Source organism: Synchiropus splendidus, chromosome 9 (assembly GCF_027744825.2).
Source record: "Synchiropus splendidus isolate RoL2022-P1 chromosome 9, RoL_Sspl_1.0, whole genome shotgun sequence".
Lineage (NCBI taxonomy): Eukaryota > Metazoa > Chordata > Actinopteri > Syngnathiformes > Callionymidae > Synchiropus > Synchiropus splendidus.
Genome location: NC_071342.1, coordinates 2,127,326 through 2,149,813, shown reverse-complemented (window position 1 = coordinate 2,149,813; position 22,488 = coordinate 2,127,326).

Below are 22,488 nucleotides of genomic sequence, written 5' to 3'. Positions count from 1 at the left end.
ACTTTGGAACAACACATCAGACCGCTTAGATTTGATATGCAACTACTAGAAAGACCATTTCTGCTATAGTGGGAGGTGAAAATTTCATGTTCTGAAGCTTCCCTGCAAAGTTATGGCACAATGCAGAAAACGTGTTTTCGGCCTGAGATAAGGTCGATTCAGGAACACCAAACAAAAAAATGTTGAAAACTTTCGAAAAACACTTCAGACAGCTTAGATTTGATGTGCAACTACGAGAAAGACCCTTTCTGCTATAGTGGGAGGTGAAAATATCATGTTCTGAAGCTTCCCTGCAAAGTTATGGCACAATGCGTAAAACGCGCTTTCAGCCTGAGATGAGGTTGATTTCAGAACGCAAAACATAAAAATGTTGATAACTCAGGAAAAACTCTACAGACAGCTTAGATTTGATGTGTAACTACTAGAAAGAACCTTTCTGCTATAGTGGGAGGTGAAAATTTCATGTTCTGAGGCTTTCCTGCAAAGTTATGGCAAATTGCGTAAAACGCGTTTTCAGCTTGAGATAAGTTTGATTCCGGAACGCCAAACATAAGAATGTTGATAACTTTGAAAAAACACTTCAGACAACTTAGATTTGATGTGCAAACACTAGAAATACCCTTTCTGATATAATGGGAGGAGAAAATTTCATGTTCTGAAGTCGCCCTGCAAAGTTATGGCACAATGCAGAAAACGCGTTATCAGCCTGAGATAAGGTGGGTTCCAGGAAGCCAAACATAAAAATGTCGATAACTTTGGAAAAACACTTCAGACAGGTTAGATTTGATGTGCAACTACTAGAAAGACCCTTTCTGCTACAGTGGGAGGTGAAAATTTCATGTTCTGAAGCATCCCTGCAAAGTTATGCCTCAATGCAGGAAACGCGTTTTCAGCCTGAGATAAGGTCGATTCCGGAACGCCAAACATAAAAATATTGATAACTTTGGAAAAACACTTCAGACAGCTTAGATTTTATGTGCAACTACGAGAAATACCCTTTCTGCTATAGTGGGACGTGGAAATTTCATATTCTGAAGCTTCCCTGAAAAGTTTTGGCACAATGCAGAAAACGCGTTTTCAGCTTGAGATTAGGTGGGTTCCAGAACGCCAAACATAAAAATGTTGATAACTTTGGAAAAACACATCAGACAGCTTAGATTTGATGTGCAACTACTAGAAAGCCACCTTCTGCTATAGTGGGAGGTGAAAATTTCATGTTCTGAAGCTTTCCTGCAAAGTTATGGCAAATTGCGTAAAACGCGTTTTCAGCCTGAGATAAGGTTGTTTCTGGAACGCCAATCATAAAAATGGTGTTAACTTTGGAAAAACACTTCAAACAGCTTAGATTTGATGTGCAACTACTAGAAATACCCTTTGTGACTTAGTGGGAGGAGAAAATTTCATGTTCTGAAGTCGCCCTGCAAAGTTATGGCACAATGCAGAAAACGCGTTATCAGCCTGAGATAAGGTGGGTTCCAGAACGCCAAACATAAAAATGTCGATAACTTTGGAAAAACACTTCAGACAGGTTAGATTTGATGTGCAACTACTAGAAAGACCCTTTCTGCTACAGTGGGAGGTGAAAATTTCATGTTCTGAAGCATCCCTGCAAAGTTATGCCACAATGCAGGAAACGCGTTTTCAGCCTGAGATAAGGTCGATTCCGGAACGCCAAACATAAAAATGTTGATAACTTTTGAAAAACACTTCAGACAGCTTAGATTTGATGTGCAACTACTAGAAAGACCCTTTCTGCTACAGTGGGAGGTGAAAATTTCATGTTCTGAAGCTTCCCTGCAAAGTTATGGCACAATGCAGAAAACGCGTTTTCAGCCTGAGATATGGTGGGTTCCGGAACGCCAAACATAAAAATGTGGACAACTTTGGAAAAACACTTCAGACAGATTTGATTTGATGTGCAACTACGAGAAAGACCCTTTCTGCTATAGTGGGAGGTGAAAATTTCATGTTCTGAAGCTTCCCTGTGATGTTATGGCACAATGCACAAAAACTCTTTTTCAGCCTGAGATAAGGTGGGTTTCGGAACGCCAAACATAAAAGTGTTGAAAACTTTGGTAAAACACTTCAGACAGCTTAGATTTGATGTGCAACTACTAGAAAGACCTTTTCTGCTATAGTGGAAGTTTAAAATGTCATGTTCTGATGCTCCCCTGAAAAGTTATGGCACAATGTAGAAAACGCGTGTTTAGCCTGAGATAAGGTCGATTCCGGAACGCCAAACATAAAAATGTTGATAACTTTGGAAAAACACCTCAGACTGCTTAGATTTGATGTGCAACTACTAGAAAGACCCTTTCTGCTTTAGTGAGAGGTGTAAATTTCATATTCTGCAGCTTTCCTGCAAAGTGATGGCACAATGCAGAAAACGCGTTTTCAGCCTGAGATAAGGTTGATTCCGGAACGCCAAACATAAGAATCTTGATAACTTTGGAAAAACACTTCAGACAGCTTAGATTTGATGTGCAATTACTAGAAAGACCCTTTCTGCTATAGTGGGAGGTGAAAATTTCATGTTCTGAAGCTTCCCTGCAAAGTTATATCACAATGCAGAAAACGCATTTTCAGCCAGAGATAAGGTCGATTGTGGAATGCCAAACATAAAAATGTTGATAACTTTGGAAAAACACTTCAGACAGCTTATATTTGATGTGCAACTACTAGAAAGACCCTTTCTGCTATAGTGGGAGTTGAAAAATTCATGTTCTGAAGCTTCCCTGCAAAGTTATGGCACAATGCAGGAAACCCGTTTTTAGCCTGAGATAAGGTGGGTTCCGGAACGCCAAACATAAAAATGTTGATAAGTTTGGAAAAACACTTCAGACAACTTAGCTCTGATGAGCCATTACTAGAAAGACCCTTTCTGCTATAGTGGGTGGTGAAAATTCGATGTTCTGAAGCTTCCCTGGAAAGTTATTGCACAATGCGTAAAACGCGTTTTCAGCCTGAGATAAGGTCGATTCCGGAACGCCAAACATAAAAATGTTGATAACTTTGGAAAAACACTGCAGACACCTTAGATTTGATGTGCAACTACTAGGAAGACCCTTTCTACTACAGTGGGAGGTGAACATTTCATGTTCTGAAGCTTCCCTGATAAGTTATGGCACAATGCAGAAAACGCGTTTTCAGCCTGAGATAAGGTGGTTTCCGAAATGCCAAAAGTAAAAATGTTGATAACTTTGGAACAACACTTCAGACAGCTTAGATTTGATGTGCAACTACTAGAAAGACCCTTTCTGCTATAGTGGGAGGTGAAAATTTCATGTTCTAAAGGTTCCCTGCAAAGTTATGGCACAATGCGTAAAACGCGTTTTCAGCCTGAGATAAGGTCGATTCCGGAACGCCAAACATAAAAATGTTATTAACTTTGGAAAAACACATCAGACAGCTTAGATTTGATGTGCAACTACTAGAAAGACCCTTTCTGCTATCGTGGGAGGTTAAAATTTCATGTTCGGAAGCTTCCATGCCAAGTTATGGCACAATGCAGACATCGCATTTTCAGCCTGAGATAAGGTCGATTCTGGAACGCCAAACATAGAAATGTTGATAACTTTCGAAAAACACTTCAGACAGCTTAGATTTGATGTGCAACTACTAGAAAGATCCTTTCTGCTATAATGGGAGGTGAACATTTCATGTTCGGAAGCTTCCCTGCAAAGTTATGGGACAATGCAGAAAACGATTTTTCATCCTTAGATAAGGTCGATTCCGGAACGCCAAACATAAAAATGTTGATAACTTTCGAAAAACACTTCAGACAGCTTAGATTTGATGTGCAACTACTAGAAAGACCCTTTTTGCTATAGTGGGACGTGAAAATTTCATGTTCTGAAGCTTCCCAGCAAAGTTATGGCACAATGCCGAAAACGCGTTTTCAGCCTGAGATAAGGTGGGTTCCGGATCGCCAAACATAAAAATGTTGATAACTTTGGAAAAACACTTCAGACAGCTTAGATTTGATGTGCAACTACTAGAAAGACCCGTTCTGCTATAGTGGGAGGTGAACATTTCATGTTCTGAAGCTTCCCTGCAAAGTTATGGCAGAATGCAGAAAACGATTTTTCATCCTGAGAAAAGATCGATTCCGGAACGCCAAAGGTAAAAATGTTGATAACTTTCGATAAACACTTCAGACAGCATAGATTTGATGTGCAACTAGTAGAAAGACCCTTTCTGCTATAGTGGAACGTGAAAATTTCATGTTCTGAAGCTTCCCAGCAAAGTTATGGCACAATGCCGAAAACACGTTTTCAGCCTGAGATAAGGTGGGTTCCGGAACGCCAAACAAAAAAATGTTGATAACTTTGGAAAAACACTTCAGACAGCTTAGATTTAATGTGCAACTACTAGAAAGACCCTTTCTGCTATAGTGGGAGGTGAACATTTCATGTTCTGAAGCTTCCCTGCAAAGTTAAGGCACTATGCAGAAAAGGCGTTCTCAGCTTGAGAAAAGGTGGGTTCCGGAACGCCAAACTTAAAAATGTTGATAACTTTGGAAAAACACTTCAGACAGCTTAAATTTGATGTGCAACTACTAGAAAGACCCTTTCTGCTATAGTGGGAGGTGAAAATTTCATGTTCTGAAGCTTCACTGCAAAGTTATGGCGCAATGCAGAAAACGCCTTTTCAGCCTGAGATAAGGTTGATTCCCGAACGCCAAACATGAAAATGTTCATAACTTTGGAAAAACACTTCAGACAGCTTAGATTTGATGTGCAACTACTAGAAAGACCCTTTCTGCTATAGTGGGAGGTGAACATTTCATGTTCTGAAGCTTCCCTGCAAAGTTATGGCACAATGCAGACAAAGCGTTTCCAGCCTGAGATAAGGTCGATTCTGGAACGCCAAACGTAAAAATGTTGATATCTTTGGAAAAACATTTCAGACAGCTTAGATTTGATGTGCAACTACTAGAAAGACCCTTTCTGCTGTAGTGGGAGGTGAAAATTTCATGTTCTGAAGATTCCTTGCAAAGTTATGGCACAATGCAGGAAACGCGTTTTCAGCCTGAGATAAGGTCGATTCTGGAACACCAAACATAAAAATGTTGATAATTTTGGAAAAACACTTCAGACAGCTTAGATTTGATGTGCAACTACTCGAAAGACCCTTTCTGCTATAGTGGGAGGTGAACATTTCATGTTCTGAAGCTTCCCTGCAAAGTTATGGCACAATGCAGAAAACGTGTTTTCAGCTTGAGATAAGGTGGGTTCCGGAACGCCAAACAAAAAAATGTTGATAACTTTGGAAAAACACTTCAGACAGCTTAGATTTGACGTGCAACTACTAGAAAGAGCCTTTCTGCTATAGTGGGAGGTGAAAATTTCATGTTCTGAAGCTTCACTGCAAAGTTATGGCGCAATGCAGAAAACGCCTTTTCAGCCTGAGATAAGGTTGATTCCCGAACGCCAAACATGAAAATGTTCATAACTTTGGAAAAACACTTCAGACAGCTTAGATTTGATGTGCAACTACTAGAAAGACCCTTTCTGCTATAGTGGGAGGTGAACATTTCATGTTCTGAAGCTTCCCTGCAAAGTTATTGCACAATGTGTAAATCGCGTTTTCAGCCTAACATAAGGTCGATTCCGGAACGCCAAACATAAAAATGTTGATAACTTTGGAAAAACACATCAGACAGCTTAGATTTGATCTGCAACTATTAAAAAGACCCTTTCTGCTATAGTGGGAGGTGAACATTTCATGTTCTGAAGCTTCCCTGCAAAGTTATGGCACAATGCAGACAATGCGTTTTCAGCCTGAGATAACGTCGATTCTGGAACGCCAAACATAAAAATGTTGACAACTTTCGAAAAACACTTCAGACTGCTTAGATTTGATGTGCAACTACTGGAAAGACCCTTTCTGCTATAGTGGGAGATGAACATTTCATCTTCTGAAGCTTCCCTGCAAAGTTATGCCACAATGCAGAAAACGCGTTTTCAGCTTGAGATAAGGTCGATTCCGGAACGGCAAACATAAAAATGTTGATAACCTTGGAAAAAAACTTCAGACAGCTTAGATTTGATGTGCAACTACAAGAAAGACCCTTTCTGCTATAGTGGAAGGTGAAAATATCATGTTCTGAAGCTTCCCTGCAAAGTTATGGCACAATGCAGAAAACGCGTTTTCAGCTTGAGATAAGGTCGATTCCGGAACGCCAAACATAAAAATGTTGATAACCTTGGAAAAAAACTTCAGACAGCTTAGATTTGATGTGCAACTACTAGAAAGACCCTTTCTGCTATAGTGGAAGGTGAAAATATCATGTTCTGAATCTTCCCTGCAAAGTTATGGCACAATGCAGAAAACGCGTTTTCAGCTTGAGATAAGGTCGATTCAGGAACACCAAACATAAAAATGTCGAAAACTTTCGAAAAATACTTCAGACAGCTTAGATTTGATGTGCAACTACTAGAAAGACCCTTTCTGCTATAGTGGGAGGTGAACATTTCATGTTCTGAAGCTTTCCTGAGAAGTTATGGCACAATGCAGAAAACGCGTTTTCAGCCTGAGATAAGGTGGTTTCCGAAACGCCAAATGTAAAAATGTTGATAACTTTAGAACAACACTTCAGACAGCTTAGATTTAATGTGCAACTCCTAGAGATACCCTTTCTGCTATAGTGGGAGGTGAAAATTTCATTTTCTGAAGCTTCCCTGCAAAGTTATGGCACAATGCGTGAAACGCGTTTTCAGCCTGAGATAAGGTCGATTCCGCAACGCCAAGCCTAAAAATGTTGATAACTTTGGAAAAACACTTCAGACAGCTTACATTTGATGTGCAACTACTAGAAAGACCCTATCTGCTATAGTGGGAGGTGAAAATTTCATGTTCTGAAGCTTCCCTGCAAAGTTATGGCACAATGCGTGAAACGCGTTTTCAGCCTAAGATAAGGTCGATTCCGGAACGCCAAACATAAAAATGTTGATAACTTTGGAAAAACACATCAGACAGCTTAGATTTGATCTGCAACTACTAGAAAGAGCCTTTCTGCTATAGTGGGAGGTTAAAATTTCATGTTCGGAAGCTTCCATGCAAAGTTATGGCACAATGCAGTCAACGCGTTTTCAGCCTGAGAAAAGGTCGATTCTGGAACGCCAAACATAAAAATGTTGATAACTTTCGAAAGACACTTCAGACAGCTGAGATTTGATGTGCAACTACTAGAAAGACCCTTTCTGCTATAGTGGGAGGTGAACATTTCATGTCCTGAAGCTTCCTTGCAAAGTTATGGCACAATGCAGAAAACGCCTTTTCAGCCTGAGATAAGGTTGATTCCCGAACGATAAACATAAAAATGTTCATAACTTTGGAAGAACACTTCAGACAGCTTACATTTGATGTGCAACTTCTAGAAAGACCTTTTCTGCTATAGTGGGAGGTGAACATTTCATTTTCTGAAGCTTCCCTGAAAAGTAATGGCACAATGCGTAAAACGCGTTTTCAGCCTGAGATAAGGTCGATTCCGGAATGCCAAACATAAAAATGTTGATAACTTTGGAAAAACACGTCAGACAGCTTAGATTTGATGTGCAACTACTAGAAAGACCCTTTCTGCTATAGTGGGATGTGAGCATTTCATGTTCTGAAGCTTCCCTGCAAAGTTATTGCACAATGTGTAAATCGCGTTTTCAGCCTAACATAAGGTCGATTCCGGAACGCCAAACATAAAAATGTTGATAACTTTGGAAAAACACATCAGACAGCTTAGATTTGATCTGCAACTACTAAAAACACCCTTTCTGCTATAGTGGGAGGTGAACATTTCATGTTCTGAAGCTTGCCTGCAAAGTTATGTCACAATGCAGACAATGCGTTTTCAGCCTGAGATAAGGTCGATTCTGGAACGCCAAACATAAAAATGTTGATAACCTTGGAAAAAAACTTCAGACAGCTTAGATTTGATGTGCAACTACTAGAAAGACCCTTTCGGCTATAGTGGGAGGTGAAAATTTCATGTCCTGAAGCTTCCCTGCAAAGTTATGGCACAATGCAGAAAACGCGTTTTCAGCTTGAGATAAGGTCGATTCCGGAACGCCAAACCTAAAAATGTTGATAACCTAGGAAAAAAACTTCAGACAGCTTAGATTTGATGTGCAACTACTAGAAAGACCCTTTCTGCTATAGTGGGAGGTGAAAATTTCATGTTCGGAAGCTTCCATGCAAAGTTATGGCACAATGCAGACAACGCGTTTTCAGCCTGAGATAATGTCGATTCTGGAACGCCAAACATAAAAATGCTGATAACTTTGGAAAAACACTTCAGACAGCTTAGATTTGATCTGCAACTACTAGAAAGACCCTTTCTGCTATAGTTTGAGGTGAAAATTTCATGTTCTGAAGCTTCCCTGCAAAGTTATGGCACAATGCAGAAATCGTGTTTTCAGCCTGAGATAAGGTCGATTCCGGAACGCCATACATAAAAATGTTGAAAACTTTCGAAAAACACTTCAGACAGCTTAGATTTGATGTGCAACTACAAGAAAGACCCTATCTGCAATATTGGGAGGCGAACATTTCATGTTCTGAAGCTTCCCTGCAAAGTTATGGCACAATGCGTAAAAGGCGTTTTCAGCCTGAGATAAGGTTGATTCCGGAACGCCAAACATAAAAATGTTGATAACTTTGGAAAAACACTTCAGACAGCTTAGATTTGATGTGCAACTACTAGAAAGACCCTTTCTGCTATAGTGGGTTGTTAAAATTTCATGTTCTTAAGCTTCCCTGCAAAGTTATGGCAAAATATGTAAAACGCGTTTTCAGGCTGAGATAAGGTGGGTTCCGGAACGCCAAACATAAAAATGTTGATCACTTTAGAAAAACACTTCAAGACAGCTTAGATTTGATGTGCAACTACTAGAAAGACCCTTTCTGCTATAGTGGGATATGAAAATTTCATGTTCTGAAGCTTCCCTGCAAAGTTATGGCAGAATGCGTAAATCGTGTTTTCAGCCTGAGATAAGGTCGATTCCGGAACGCCAAACATAAAAATGTTGAAAACTTTCGAAAAACCCTTCAGACAGCTTAGATTTGATGTGCAACTACAAGAAAGACCCTTTCTGCTATAGAGGGATATGAAAATTTCATGTTCTAAAGCTTCCCTGCAAAGTTATGGCACAATGCAGAAAATGCGTTTTCAGCCTGAGATACATTGGGTTCCAGAACGCCAAACATAAATATGTTGATAACTTTGGAAAAACACTTCAGACAGCTTAGATTTGATGTGCAACTACTAGAAATACCCTTTCTGCAATAGTGGGAGGGGAAAATTTCATGTTCTGAAGTCTCCCTGCAAAGTTATGGCACAATGCAGAAAACGCGTTTTCAGCCAGAGATAAGGTCGATTCCGGAACGCCAAACATAAAAATGTTGATAACTTTGGAAATACACTTCAGACAGCTTAGATTTGATGTGCAAATACTAGAAAGACCCTTTCTGCTACAGTGGGATGTTAGAATTTCATGTTCTGAAGCTTCCCTGCAAAGTTATGGCACAATGCGTGAAACGCGTTTTCAGCCTGAGATGAGGTTGATTTCAGAACGCCAAACATAAAAATGTTGATAACTCAGGAAAAACTCTACAGACAGCTTAGATTTGATGTGAGACTACAAGAAAGACCCTTTCTGCAATAGTGGGATATGAAAATTTCATGTTCTGAAGCTTCCCTGCAAAGTTATGGCAGAATGCGTAAATCGTGTTTTCAGCCTGAGATAAGGTCGATTCCGGAACGCCAAACATAAAAATGTTGAAAACTTTCGAAAAACACTTCAGACAGCTTAGATTTGATGTGCAACTACAAGAAAGTCCCTATCTGCTATAGTGGGAGGCGAACATTTCATGTTCTGAAGCTTCCCTGCAAAGTTATGGCACAATATGTAACACGCGTTTTCAGGCTGAGATAAGGTGGGTTCCGGAACGCCAAACATAAAAATGTTGATAACTTTAGAAAAACACTTCAAGACAGCTTAGATTTGATGTGCAACTACTAGAAAGACCCTTTCTGCTATAGTGGGAGGTTAAAATTTCATTTTCTGAAGCTTCCCTGCAAAGTCATGGCACAATACAGAAAACGCGTTTTCAGCCTGAGATAAGGTGGGTACCAGAACGCCAAACATAAAAATGTTGATAACTTTGGAAATACACTTCAGACAGCTTAGATTTGATGTGCAACTACTAGAAAGACCCTTTCTGCTATAGTGGGAGGTGAAAATTTCATGTTCTAAAGCTTCCCTGCAAAGTAATGGCACAATGCAGAAAACGCGTTTTCAGCCGGAGATAAGGTCGATTCCGAAACGCCAAACATAAAAATGTTGATAACTCTGGAAAAACACTTTCGACAGCTTAGATTTGATGTGCACTTACTCGAAAGACCCTTTCTGCTATAGTGGGAGGTGAAATTATCATGTTCTGAAGCTTCCCTGCAAAGTTATGGCACAATGCAGAAAACCTGTTTTCAGCCTGAGATAAGGTTGATTCCGGAACGCCATACATAAGAATGTTGATAACTTTAGCAAAACACTTCAGACAACTTAGATTTGATGTGCAACTACTAGAAAGACCCTTTCTGCTATAGTGGGATGTTAAAATTTCATGTTCTGAAGCTTCCCTGCAAAGTTATGGCACAATGCGAGAAACGCGTTTTCAGCCTGAGATGAGGTTGATTTCAGAACGCCAAACATAAAAATGTTGATAATTCAGGAAAAACTCTACAGACAGCTTAGATTTGATGTGCAACTACTAGAAATACCCTTTCTGCTCTAGTGGGAGGTGAAAATTTCATGTTCTGAAGCTTCCCTGCAAAGTCATGGCACAATGCGAGAAACGCGTTTTCAGCCTGAGATGAGGTTGATTTCAGAACGCCAAACATAAAAATGTTGATAATTCAGGAAAAACTCTACAGACAGCTTAGATTTGATGTGCAACTACTAGAAATACCCTTTCTGCTCTAGTGGGAGGTGAAAATTTCATGTTCTAAAGCTTCCCTGCAAAGTTATGGCACAATGCAGAAAACGCGCTTTCAGCCTGAGATTAGGTCGATTCCGGAGCGCCAAACATAAAAATGTTGATAACTTTGGAAAAACACTTCAGACAGCTTAGATTTGATGTGAGACTACAAGAAAGTCCCTATCTGCAATATTGGGAGGCGAACATTTCATGTTCTGTGGCTTCCCTGCAAAGTTATGGCACAATGCGTAAAACGCGTTTTCAGCCTGAGATAAGGTTGATTCCGGAACGCAAAACATAAAAATGTTGATAACTTTGGAAAAACACTTCAGACAGCTTAGATTTTATGTGCAACTACTAGAAAGACCCTTTCTGCTATAGTGGGATGTTAAAATTTCATGTTCTTAAGCTTCCCTGCAAAGTTATGGCAAAATATGTAAAACGCGTTTTCAGGCTGAGATAAGGTGGGTTCCGGAACGCCAAACATAAAAATGTTGATAACTTTAGAAAAATACTTCAAGACAGCTTAGATTTGATGTGCAACTACTAGAAAGACCCTTTCTGCTATAGTGGGAGGTAAAAACTTTCATGTTCTGAAGCTTCCCTGCAAAGTTATGGCACAATGCAGAAAACGCGTTTTCAGCCTGAGATAAGTTCGATTCCGGAGCGCCAAACATAAAAATGTTGATAACTTTGGAAAAACACTTCAGACAGCTTAGATTTGATGTGAGACTACAAGAAAGACCCTTTCTGCTATAGTGGGATATGAAAATTTCATGTTCTGAAGCTTCCCTGCAAAGTTATGTCAGAATGCGTAAATCGTGTTTTCAGCCTGAGATAAGGTCGATTCCGGAACGCCAAACATAAAAATGTTGAAAACTTTCGAAAAACACTTCAGACAGCTTAGATTTGATGTGCAACTACAAGAAAGACCCTTTCTGCTATAGTGGGAGGTTAAAATTTCATTTTCTGAAGCTTCCCTGCAAAGTTATGGCACAATACAGAAAACGCGTTTTCAGCCTGAGATGAGGTGGGTACCAGAACGCCAAACATAAAAATGTTGATAACTTTGGAAATACACTTCAGACAGCTTAGATTTGATGTGCAACTACTAGAAAGACCCTTTCTGCTCTAGTGGGAGGTGAAAATTTCATGTTCTAAAGCTTCCCTGCAAAGTAATGGCACAATGCAGAAAACGCGTTTTCAGCCGGAGATAAGGTCGATTCCGAAACGCCAAACATAAAAATGTTGATAACTTTAGAAAAACACTTTCGACAGCTTAGATTTGATGTGCACTTACTCGAAAGACCCTTTCTGCTATAGTGGGAGGTGAAATTATCATGTTCTGAAGCTTCCCTGCAAAGTTATGGCACAATGCAGAAAATCTGTTTTCAGCCTGAGATAAGGTTGATTCCGGAACGCCAAACATAAGAATGTTGATAACTTTAGAAAAACACTTCAGACAACTTAGATTTGATGTGCAACTACGAGAAAGACCCTTTCTGCTATAGTGGGTTGTTAAAATTTCATGTTCTGAAGCTTCCCTGCAAAGTTATGGCACAATGCGAGAAACGCGTTTTCAGCCTGAGATGAGGTTTATTTCAGAACGCCAAACATAAAAATGTTGATAACTTTGGACAAACACTATCGACAGCTTAGATTTGATGTGCAACTACTAGAAAGACCCTTTCTGTTCTAGTGGGAGGTAAAAATTTCATGTTCTGAAGCTTCCCTGCAAAGTTATGGCACAATGCAGAAAACGCGTTTTCAGCCTGAGATAAGGTCGATTCCGGAGCGCCAAACATAAAAATGTTGATAACTTTGGAAAAACACTTCAGACAGCTTCGATTTGATGTGAGACTACTAGAAAGACCCTTTCTGCTATAGTGGGATATGAAAATTTCATGTTCTGAAGCTTCCCTGCAAAGTTATGGCAGAATGCGTAAATCGTGGTTTCAGCCTGAGATAAGGTCGATTCCGGAACGCCAAACATAAAAATGTTGATAACTTTAGAAAAACACTTCAAGACAGCTTAGATTTGATGTGCAACTACTAGAAAGACCCTTTCTGCTATAGTGAGAGGTTAAAATTTCATGTTCTTAAGCTTCCCTGCAAAGTTATGGCACAATGCGTAAAACGCGTTTTCAGCCTGAGATAAGGTTGATTCCGGAACGCCAAACATAAAAATGTTGATAACTTTAGAAAAACACTTCAAGACAGCTTAGATTTAATGTGCAACTACTAGAAAGACCCTTTCTGCTATAGTGGGAGGTAAAAATTTCATGTTCTGAAGCTTCCCTGCAAAGTTATGGCACAATGCAGAAAACGCGTTTTCAGCCTGAGATAAGGTCGATTCCGGAGCACCAAACATAAAAATGTTGATAACTTTGGAAAAACACTTCAGACAGCTTCGATTTGATTTGAGACTACTAGAAAGACCCTTTCTGCTATAGTGGGATATGAAAATATCATGTTCTGAAGCTTCCCTGCAAAGTTATGGCAGAATGCGTAAATCGTGTTTTCAGCCTGAGATAAGGTCGATTCCGGAACGCCAAACATAAAAATGTTGAAAACTTTGGAAAAACACTTCAGACAGCTTAGATTTGATGTGCAACTACAAGAAAGTCCCTATCTGCTATAGTGGGAGGCGAACATTTCATGTTCTGAAGCTTCCCTGCAAAGTTATGGCACAATATGTAAAACGCCTTTTCAGCCTGAGATAAGGTTGATTCCCGAACGATAAACATAAAAATGTTCATAACTTTGGAAGAACACTTCAGACAGCTTACATTTGATGTGCAACTTCTAGAAAGACCCTTTCTGCTATAGTGGGAGGTTAAAATTTCATGTTCTTAAGCTTCCCTGCAAAGTTATGGCACAATGCGTAAAACGCGTTTTCAGCCTGAGATAAGGTTGATTCCGGAACGCCAAACATAAAAATGTTGGTAACTTTAGAAAAACACTTCAGACAGCTTAGATTTGATGTGCAACTGCTAGAAAGACCCTTTCTGCTGTAGTGGGAGGTGAAATTTTCATGTTCTGAAGCTTCCCTGCAAAGTTATGGCACAATGCAGAAAACGCGTTTTCAGCCTGAGATAAGGTCGATTCCGGAGCGCCAAACATAAAAATGTTGATAACCTTGGAAAAAAACTTCAGACAGCTTAGATTTGATCTGCAACTACTAGAAAGAGCCTTTCTGCTATAGTGGGAGGTTAAAATTTCATGTTCGGAAGCTTCCATGCAAAGTTATGGCACAATGCAGTCAACGCGTTTTCAGCCTGAGAAAAGGTCGATTCTGGAACGCCAAACATAAAAATGTTGATAACTTTCGAAAGACACTTCAGACAGCTGAGATTTGATGTGCAACTACTAGAAAGACCCTTTCTGCTATAGTGGGAGGTGAACATTTCATGTCCTGAAGCTTCCTTGCAAAGTTATGGCACAATGCAGAAAACGCCTTTTCAGCCTGAGATAAGGTTGATTCCCGAACGATAAACATAAAAATGTTCATAACTTTGGAAGAACACTTCAGACAGCTTACATTTGATGTGCAACTTCTAGAAAGACCTTTTCTGCTATAGTGGGAGGTGAACATTTCATGTTCTGAAGCTTCCCTGAAAAGTAATGGCACAATGCGTAAAACGCGTTTTCAGCCTGAGATAAGGTCGATTCCGGAATGCCAAACATAAAAATGTTGATAACTTTGGAAAAACACGTCAGACAGCTTAGATTTGATGTGCAACTACTAGAAAGACCCTTTCTGCTATAGTGGGATGTGAGCATTTCATGTTCTGAAGCTTCCCTGCAAAGTTATTGCACAATGTGTAAATCGCGTTTTCAGCCTAACATAAGGTCGATTCCGGAACGCCAAACATAAAAATGTTGATAACTTTGGAAAAACACATCAGACAGCTTAGATTTGATCTGCAACTACTAAAAACACCCTTTCTGCTATAGTGGGAGGTGAAAATTTCATGTCCTGAAGCTTCCCTGCAAAGTTATGGCACAATGCAGAAAACGCGTTTTCAGCTTGAGATAAGGTCGATTCCGGAACGCCAAACCTAAAAATGTTGATAACCTGGGAAAAAAACTTCAGACAGCTTAGATTTGATGTGCAACTACTAGAAAGACCCTTTCTGCTATAGTGGGAGGTGAAAATTTCATGTTCGGAAGCTTCCATGCAAAGTTATGGCACAATGCAGACAACGCGTTTTCAGCCTGAGATAATGTCGATTCTGGAACGCCAAACATAAAAATGTTGATAACTTTGGAAAAACACTTCAGACAGCTTAGATTTGATGTGCAACTACTAGAAAGACCCTTTCTGCTATAGTGGGTTGTTAAAATTTCATGTTCTTAAGCTTCCCTGCAAAGTTATGGCAAAATATGTAAAACGCGTTTTCAGGCTGAGATAAGGTGGGTTCCGGAACGCCAAACATAAAAATGTTGATAACTTTAGAAAAACACTTCAAGACAGCTTAGATTTGATGTGCAATTACTAGAAAGACCCTTTCTGCTATAGTGGGAGGTTAAAATTTCATGTTCTGAAGCTTCCTTGCAAAGTTATGGCACAATGCAGAAAACGCGTTTTCAGCCTGAGATAAGGTCGATTCCGGAGCGGCAAACATAAAAATGTTGATAACTTTGGAAAAACACTTCAGACAGCTTAGATTTGATGTGAGACTACAAGAAAGACCCTTTCTGCTATAGTGGGATATGAAAATTTCATGTTCTGAAGCTTCCCTGCAAAGTTATGGCAGAATGCGTAAATCGTGTTTTCAGCCTGAGATAAGGTCGATTCCGGAACGCCAAACATAAAAATGTTGAAAACTTTCGAAAAACCCTTCAGACAGCTTAGATTTGATGTGCAACTACAAGAAAGACCCTTTCTGCTATAGTGGGATATGAAAATTTCATGTTCTAAAGCTTCCCTGCAAAGTTATGGCACAATGCAGAAAATGCGTTTTCAGCCTGAGATACATTGGGTTCCAGAACGCCAAACATAAATATGTTGATAACTTTGGAAAAACACTTCAGACAGCTTAGATTTGATGTGCAACTACTAGAAAGACCCTTTCTGCTACAGTGGGATGTTAGAATTTCATGTTCTGAAGCTTCCCTGCAAAGTTATGGCACAATGCGTGAAACGCGTTTTCAGCCTGAGATGAGGTTGATTTCAGAACGCCAAACATAAAAATGTTGATAACTCAGGAAAAACTCTACAGACAGCTTAGATTTGATGTGAGACTACAAGAAAGACCCTTTCTGCAATAGTGGGATATGAAAATTTCATGTTCTGAAGCTTCCCTGCAAAGTTATGGCAGAATGCGTAAATCGTGTTTTCAGCCTGAGATAAGGTCGATTCCGGAACGCCAAACATAAAAATGTTGAAAACTTTCGAAAAACACTTCAGACAGCTTAGATTTGATGTGCAACTACAAGAAAGTCCCTATCTGCTATAGTGGGAGGCGAACATTTCATGTTCTGAAGCTTCCCTGCAAAGTTATGGCACAATATGTAACACGCGTTTTCAGGCTGAGATAAGGTGGGTTCCGGAACGCCAAACATAAAAATGTTGATAACTTTAGAAAAACACTTCAAGACAGCTTAGATATGATGTGCAACTACTAGAAAGACCCTTTCTGCTATAGTGGGAGGTTAAAATTTCATTTTCTGAAGCTTCCCTGCAAAGTTATGGCACAATGCAGAAAACGGGTGTTCAGCCTGAGATAAGGTTGATTCCGAAACGCCAAACATAAAAATGTTGATAACTTTGGAAAAACACTTTCGACAGCTTAGATTTGATGTGGACTTACTCGAAAGACCCTTTCTGCTATAGTGGGAGGTGAAATTATCATGTTCTGAAGCTTCCCTGCAAAGTTATGGCACAATGCAGAAAACCTGTTTTCAGCCTGAGATAAGGTTGATTCCGGAACGCCATACATAAGAATGTTGATAACTTTAGCAAAACACTTCAGACAACTTAGATTTGATGTGCAACTACTAGAAAGACCCTTTCTGCTATAGTGGGATGTTAAAATTTCATGTTCTGAAGCTTCCCTGCAAAGTTATGGCACAATGCGAGAAACGCGTTTTCAGCCTGAGATGAGGTTGATTTCAGAACGCCAAACATAAAAATGTTGATAATTCAGGAAAAACTCTACAGACAGCTTAGATTTGATGTGCAACTACTAGAAAGACCCTTTCTGCTATAGTGGGAGGTAAAAATTTCATGTTCTGAAGCTTCCCTGCAAAGTTATGGCACAATGCAGAAAACGCGTTTTCAGCCTGAGATAAGTTCGATTCCGGAACGCCAAACATAAAAATGTTGAAAACTTTCGAAAAACACTTCAGACAGCTTAGATTTGATGTGCAACTACAAGAAAGTCCCTATCTGCTATAGTGGGAGGCGAACATTTCATGTTCTGAAGCTTCCCTGCAAAGTTATGGCACAATATGTAAAACGCGTTTTCAGGCTGAGATAAGGTGGGTTCCGGAACGCCAAACATAAAAATGTTGATAACTTTAGAAAAACACTTCAAGACAGCTTAGATTTGATGTGCAACTACTAGAAAAACCCTTTCTGCTATAGTGGGAGGTTAAAATTTCATTTTCTGAAGCTTCCCTGCAAAGTTATGGCACAATACAGAAAACGCGTTTTCAGCCTGAGATAAGGTGGGTACCAGAACGCCAAACATAAAAATGTTGATAACTTTGGAAATACACTTCAGACAGCTTAGATTTGATGTGCAACTACTAGAAAGACCCTTTCTGCTCTAGTGGGAGGTGAAAATTTCATGTTCTAAAGCTTCCCTGCAAAGTAATGGCACAATGCAGAAAACGCGTTTTCAGCCGGAGATGAGGTCGATTCCGAAACGCCAAACATAAAAATGTTTATAACTTTAGAAAAACACTTTCGACAGCTTAGATTTGATGTGCACTTACTCGAAAGACCCTTTCTGCTATAGTGGGAGGTGAAATTATCATGTTCTGAAGCTTCCCTGCAAAGTTATGGCACAATGCAGAAAATCTGTTTTCAGCCTGAGATAAGGTTGATTCCGGAACGCCAAACATAAGAATGTTGATAACTTTAGAAAAACACTTCAGACAACTTAGATTTGATGTGCAACTACGAGAAAGACCCTTTCTGCTATAGTGGGTTGTTAAAATTTCATGTTCTGAAGCTTCCCTGCAAAGTTATGGCACAATGCGAGAAACGCGTTTTCAGCCTGAGATGAGGTTTATTTCAGAACGCCAAACATAAAAATGTTGATAACTTTGGACAAACACTATCGACAGCTTAGATTTGATGTGCAACTACTAGAAAGACCCTTTCTGTTCTAGTGGGAGGTAAAAATTTCATGTTCTGAAGCTTCCCTGCAAAGTTATGGCACAATGCAGAAAACGCGTTTTCAGCCTGAGATAAGGTCGATTCCGGAGCGCCTAACATAAAAATGTTGATAACTTTGGAAAAACACTTCAGACAGCTTCGATTTGATGTGAGACTACTAGAAAGACCCTTTCTGCTATAGTGGGATATGAAAATTTCATGTTCTGAAGCTTCCCTGCAAAGTTATGGCAGAATGCAGAAAACGCGTTTTCAGTCTGAGACAAGGTGGGTTCTGGAACGCCAAACATAAAAATGTTGATAACTTTCGAAAAACACTTCAGACAGCTTAGATTTGATGTGCAACTACTACAAAGACCGTGTCTGTTATAGTGGGAGGTTAAAATTTCATATTCTGAAGCTTCCCTGCAAAGTTATGGCACAATACGTAAAACACGTTTTCAGCCTGAGATAAGGTCGATTCCAGAACGCCAAACATAAAAATGTTGATAACTTTGGAAAAACACTTCAGACAGCTTAGATTTGATGTGCAACTACTAGAAAGACCCTTTCTGCTATAGTGGGAGGTGAAAATTTCATTTTCTGAAGCTTCCCTGAGAAGTTATGGCACAATACACAAAACGCGTTTTCAGGCTGAGATAAGGTGGGTTCCGGAACGCCAAACATAAAAATGTTGATAACTTCAGAAAAACACTTCAAGACAGCTTAGATTCGATGTGCAACTACTATAATGACCTTTTCTGCCATAGTGGGAGGTCAAAATTTCATGTTCTGAAGCTTCCCTGGAAAGTTATGGGACAATGCGGAAAACAATTTTTCATCCTGAGATAAGGTCGATTCCGGGACGCCAAACATAAAAATGTTGATAACTTTCGAAAAACACTTCAGACAGCTTAGATTTGATGTGCAACTACTAGGAAAACCCTTTCTGCTATAGTGGGCGGTGAACATTTCATGTTCTGAAGCTACCCTGAGAAGTTATGGCACAATGCAGAAAACGCGTTTTCAGCCTGAGATAAGGAGGGTTCCGGAACGCCAAACATCAAAATGTTGATAACTTTGGAACAACACTTCAGACAGCTTAGATTTGATGTGCAACTACTAGAAAGACCCTTTCTGCTATAGTGGGAGGAGAAAATTTCATGTTCTGAAGTCTCCCTGCAAAGTTATGGCACAATGCAGAAAACGCGTTTTCAACCTGAGATAAGGTGGGTTCCAGAACGCCAAGCATAAAAATGTTGATAACTTTGGAAAAACTCTTCAGACAGCTTAGATTTGATGTGCAACTACTAGAAAGACCCTTGCTGCTATAGTGGGAGGTGAAAATTTCATGTTCTGAAGCTTCCCTGCAAAGTTATGGCACAATGCAAAAAACCTGTTTTCAGCCTGAGATAAGGTGGTTTCCAGAACGCCAAACGTAAAAATGTTGATAACTTTGGAAAAACACTTCAGACAGCTAAGATTTGATGTGCAACTAGTAGAAAGACCCTTTCTGCTATAGTGGGAGGTGAAAATTTCATGTTCTGAAGCTTCCCTGCAAAGTTATGGCAGAATGCGTAAATCGTGTTTTCAGCCTGAGATAAGGTCGATTCCGGAACGCCAAACATACAAGTGTTGATAACTTTGGAAAAACACTTCAGACAGCTTCGATTTGATGTGCACCTGCTAGAAAGACCCTTTCTGCTATAGTGGGAGGTGAAATTTTCATGTTCTGAAGCTTCCCTGCAAAGTTATGGCACAATGCAGAAAACTCGTGTTCAGCCTCACATAAGGTCAATTCCGGAACGCCAAACATAAAAATGTTAATAACTTCGGAAAAACACTTCAGACAGCTTAGATTTGATGTTCAAGTACTAGAAAGACCCTTTCTGGTATAGTGGGAGGTGAAAATTTCATGTTCTGATGCTTCCCTGCAAAGTTATGGGACAATCTAGAAAACGATTTTTCATCCTGAGATAAGGTCGATTCCGGAACGCCAAACATAATAATGTGGAAAACTCAGGAAAAACTCTACAGACAGCTTAGATTTGATCTGCAACTACTAGAAATACCCTTTCTGCTGAAGTGGGAGGTGAAATTTTTATGTTCTAAAGCTTCCCTGCAAAGTTATGGCACAATGCAGAAAACGCGTTTTAAGCGTGAGATAAGGAGAGTTCCGGAACGCCAAACATAAAAATGTTGATAACTTTGGAACAACACATCAGACCGCTTAGATTTGATATGCAACTACTAGAAAGACCATTTCTGCTATAGTGGGAGGTGAAAATTTCATGTTCTGAAGCTTCCCTGCAAAGTTATGGCACAATGCAGAAAACGTGTTTTCGGCCTGAGATAAGGTCGATTCAGGAACACCAAACAAAAAAATGTTGAAAACTTTCGAAAAACACTTCAGACAGCTTAGATTTGATGTGCAACTACGAGAAAGACCCTTTCTGCTATAGTGGGAGGTGAAAATATCATGTTCTGAAGCTTCCCTGCAAAGTTATGGCACAATGCGTAAAAGGCGCTTTCAGCCTGAGATGAGGTTGATTTCAGAACGCAAAACATAAAAATGTTGATAACTCAGGAAAAACTCTACAGACAGCTTAGATTTGATGTGTAACTACTAGAAAGAACCTTTCTGCTATAGTGGGAGGTGAAAATTTCATGTTCTGAGGCTTTCCTGCAAAGTTATGGCAAATTGCGTAAAACGCGTTTTCAGCTTGAGATAAGTTTGATTCCGGAACGCCAAACATAAGAATGTTGATAACTTTGAAAAAACACTTCAGACAACTTAGATTTGATGTGCAACTACTAGAAATACCCTTTCTGATATAGTGGGAGGAGAAAATTTCATGTTCTGAAGTCGCCCTGCAAAGTTATGGCACAATGCAGAAAACGCGTTATCAGCCTGAGATAAGGTGGGTTCCAGGAAGCCAAACATAAAAATGTCGATAACTTTGGAAAAACACTTCAGACAGGTTAGATTTGATGTGCAACTACTAGAAAGACCCTTTCTGCTACAGTGGGAGGTGAAAATTTCATGTTCTGAAGCATCCCTGCAAAGTTATGCCTCAATGCAGGAAACGCGTTTTCAGCCTGAGATAAGGTCGATTCCGGAACGCCAAACATAAAAATATTGATAACTTTGGAAAAACACTTCAGACAGCTTAGATTTTATGTGCAACTACGAGAAATACCCTTTCTGCTATAGTGGGACGTGGAAATTTCATATTCTGAAGCTTCCCTGAAAAGTTTTGGCACAATGCAGAAAACGCGTTTTCAGCTTGAGATTAGGTGGGTTCCAGAACGCCAAACATAAAAATGTTGATAACTTTGGAAAAACACATCAGACAGCTGAGATTTGATGTGCAACTACTAGAAAGCCACCTTCTGCTATAGTGGAAGGTGAAAATTTCATGTTCTGAAGCTTTCCTGCAAAGTTATGGCAAATTGCGTAAAACGCGTTTTCAGCCTGAGATAAGGTTGTTTCTGGAACGCCAATCATAAAAATGGTGTTAACTTTGGAAAAACACTTCAAACAGCTTAGATTTGATGTGCAACTACTAGAAATACCCTTTGTGACTTAGTGGGAGGAGAAAATTTCATGTTCTGAAGTCGCCCTGCAAAGTTATGGCACAATGCAGAAAACGCGTTATCAGCCTGAGATAAGGTGGGTTCCAGAACGCCAAACATAAAAATGTCGATAACTTTGGAAAAACACTTCAGACAGGTTAGATTTGATGTGCAACTACTAGAAAGACCCTTTCTGCTACAGTGGGAGGTGAAAATTTCATGTTCTGAAGCATCCCTGCAAAGTTATGCCACAATGCAGGAAACGCGTTTTCAGCCTGAGATAAGGTCGATTCCGGAACGCCAAACATAAAAATGTTGATAACTTTCGAAAAACACTTCAGAAAGCTTAGATTTGATGTGCAACTACTAGAAAGACCCTTTCTGCTACAGTGGGAGGTGAAAATTTCATGTTCTGAAGCTTCCCTGCAAAGTTATGGCACAATGCAGAAAACGCGTTTTCAGCCTGAGATATGGTGGGTTCCGGAACGCCAAACATAAAAATGTGGACAACTTTGGAAAAACACTTCAGACAGATTTGATTTGATGTGCAACTACGAGAAAGACCCTTTCTGCTATAGTGGGAGGTGAAAATTTCATGTTCTGAAGCTTCCCTG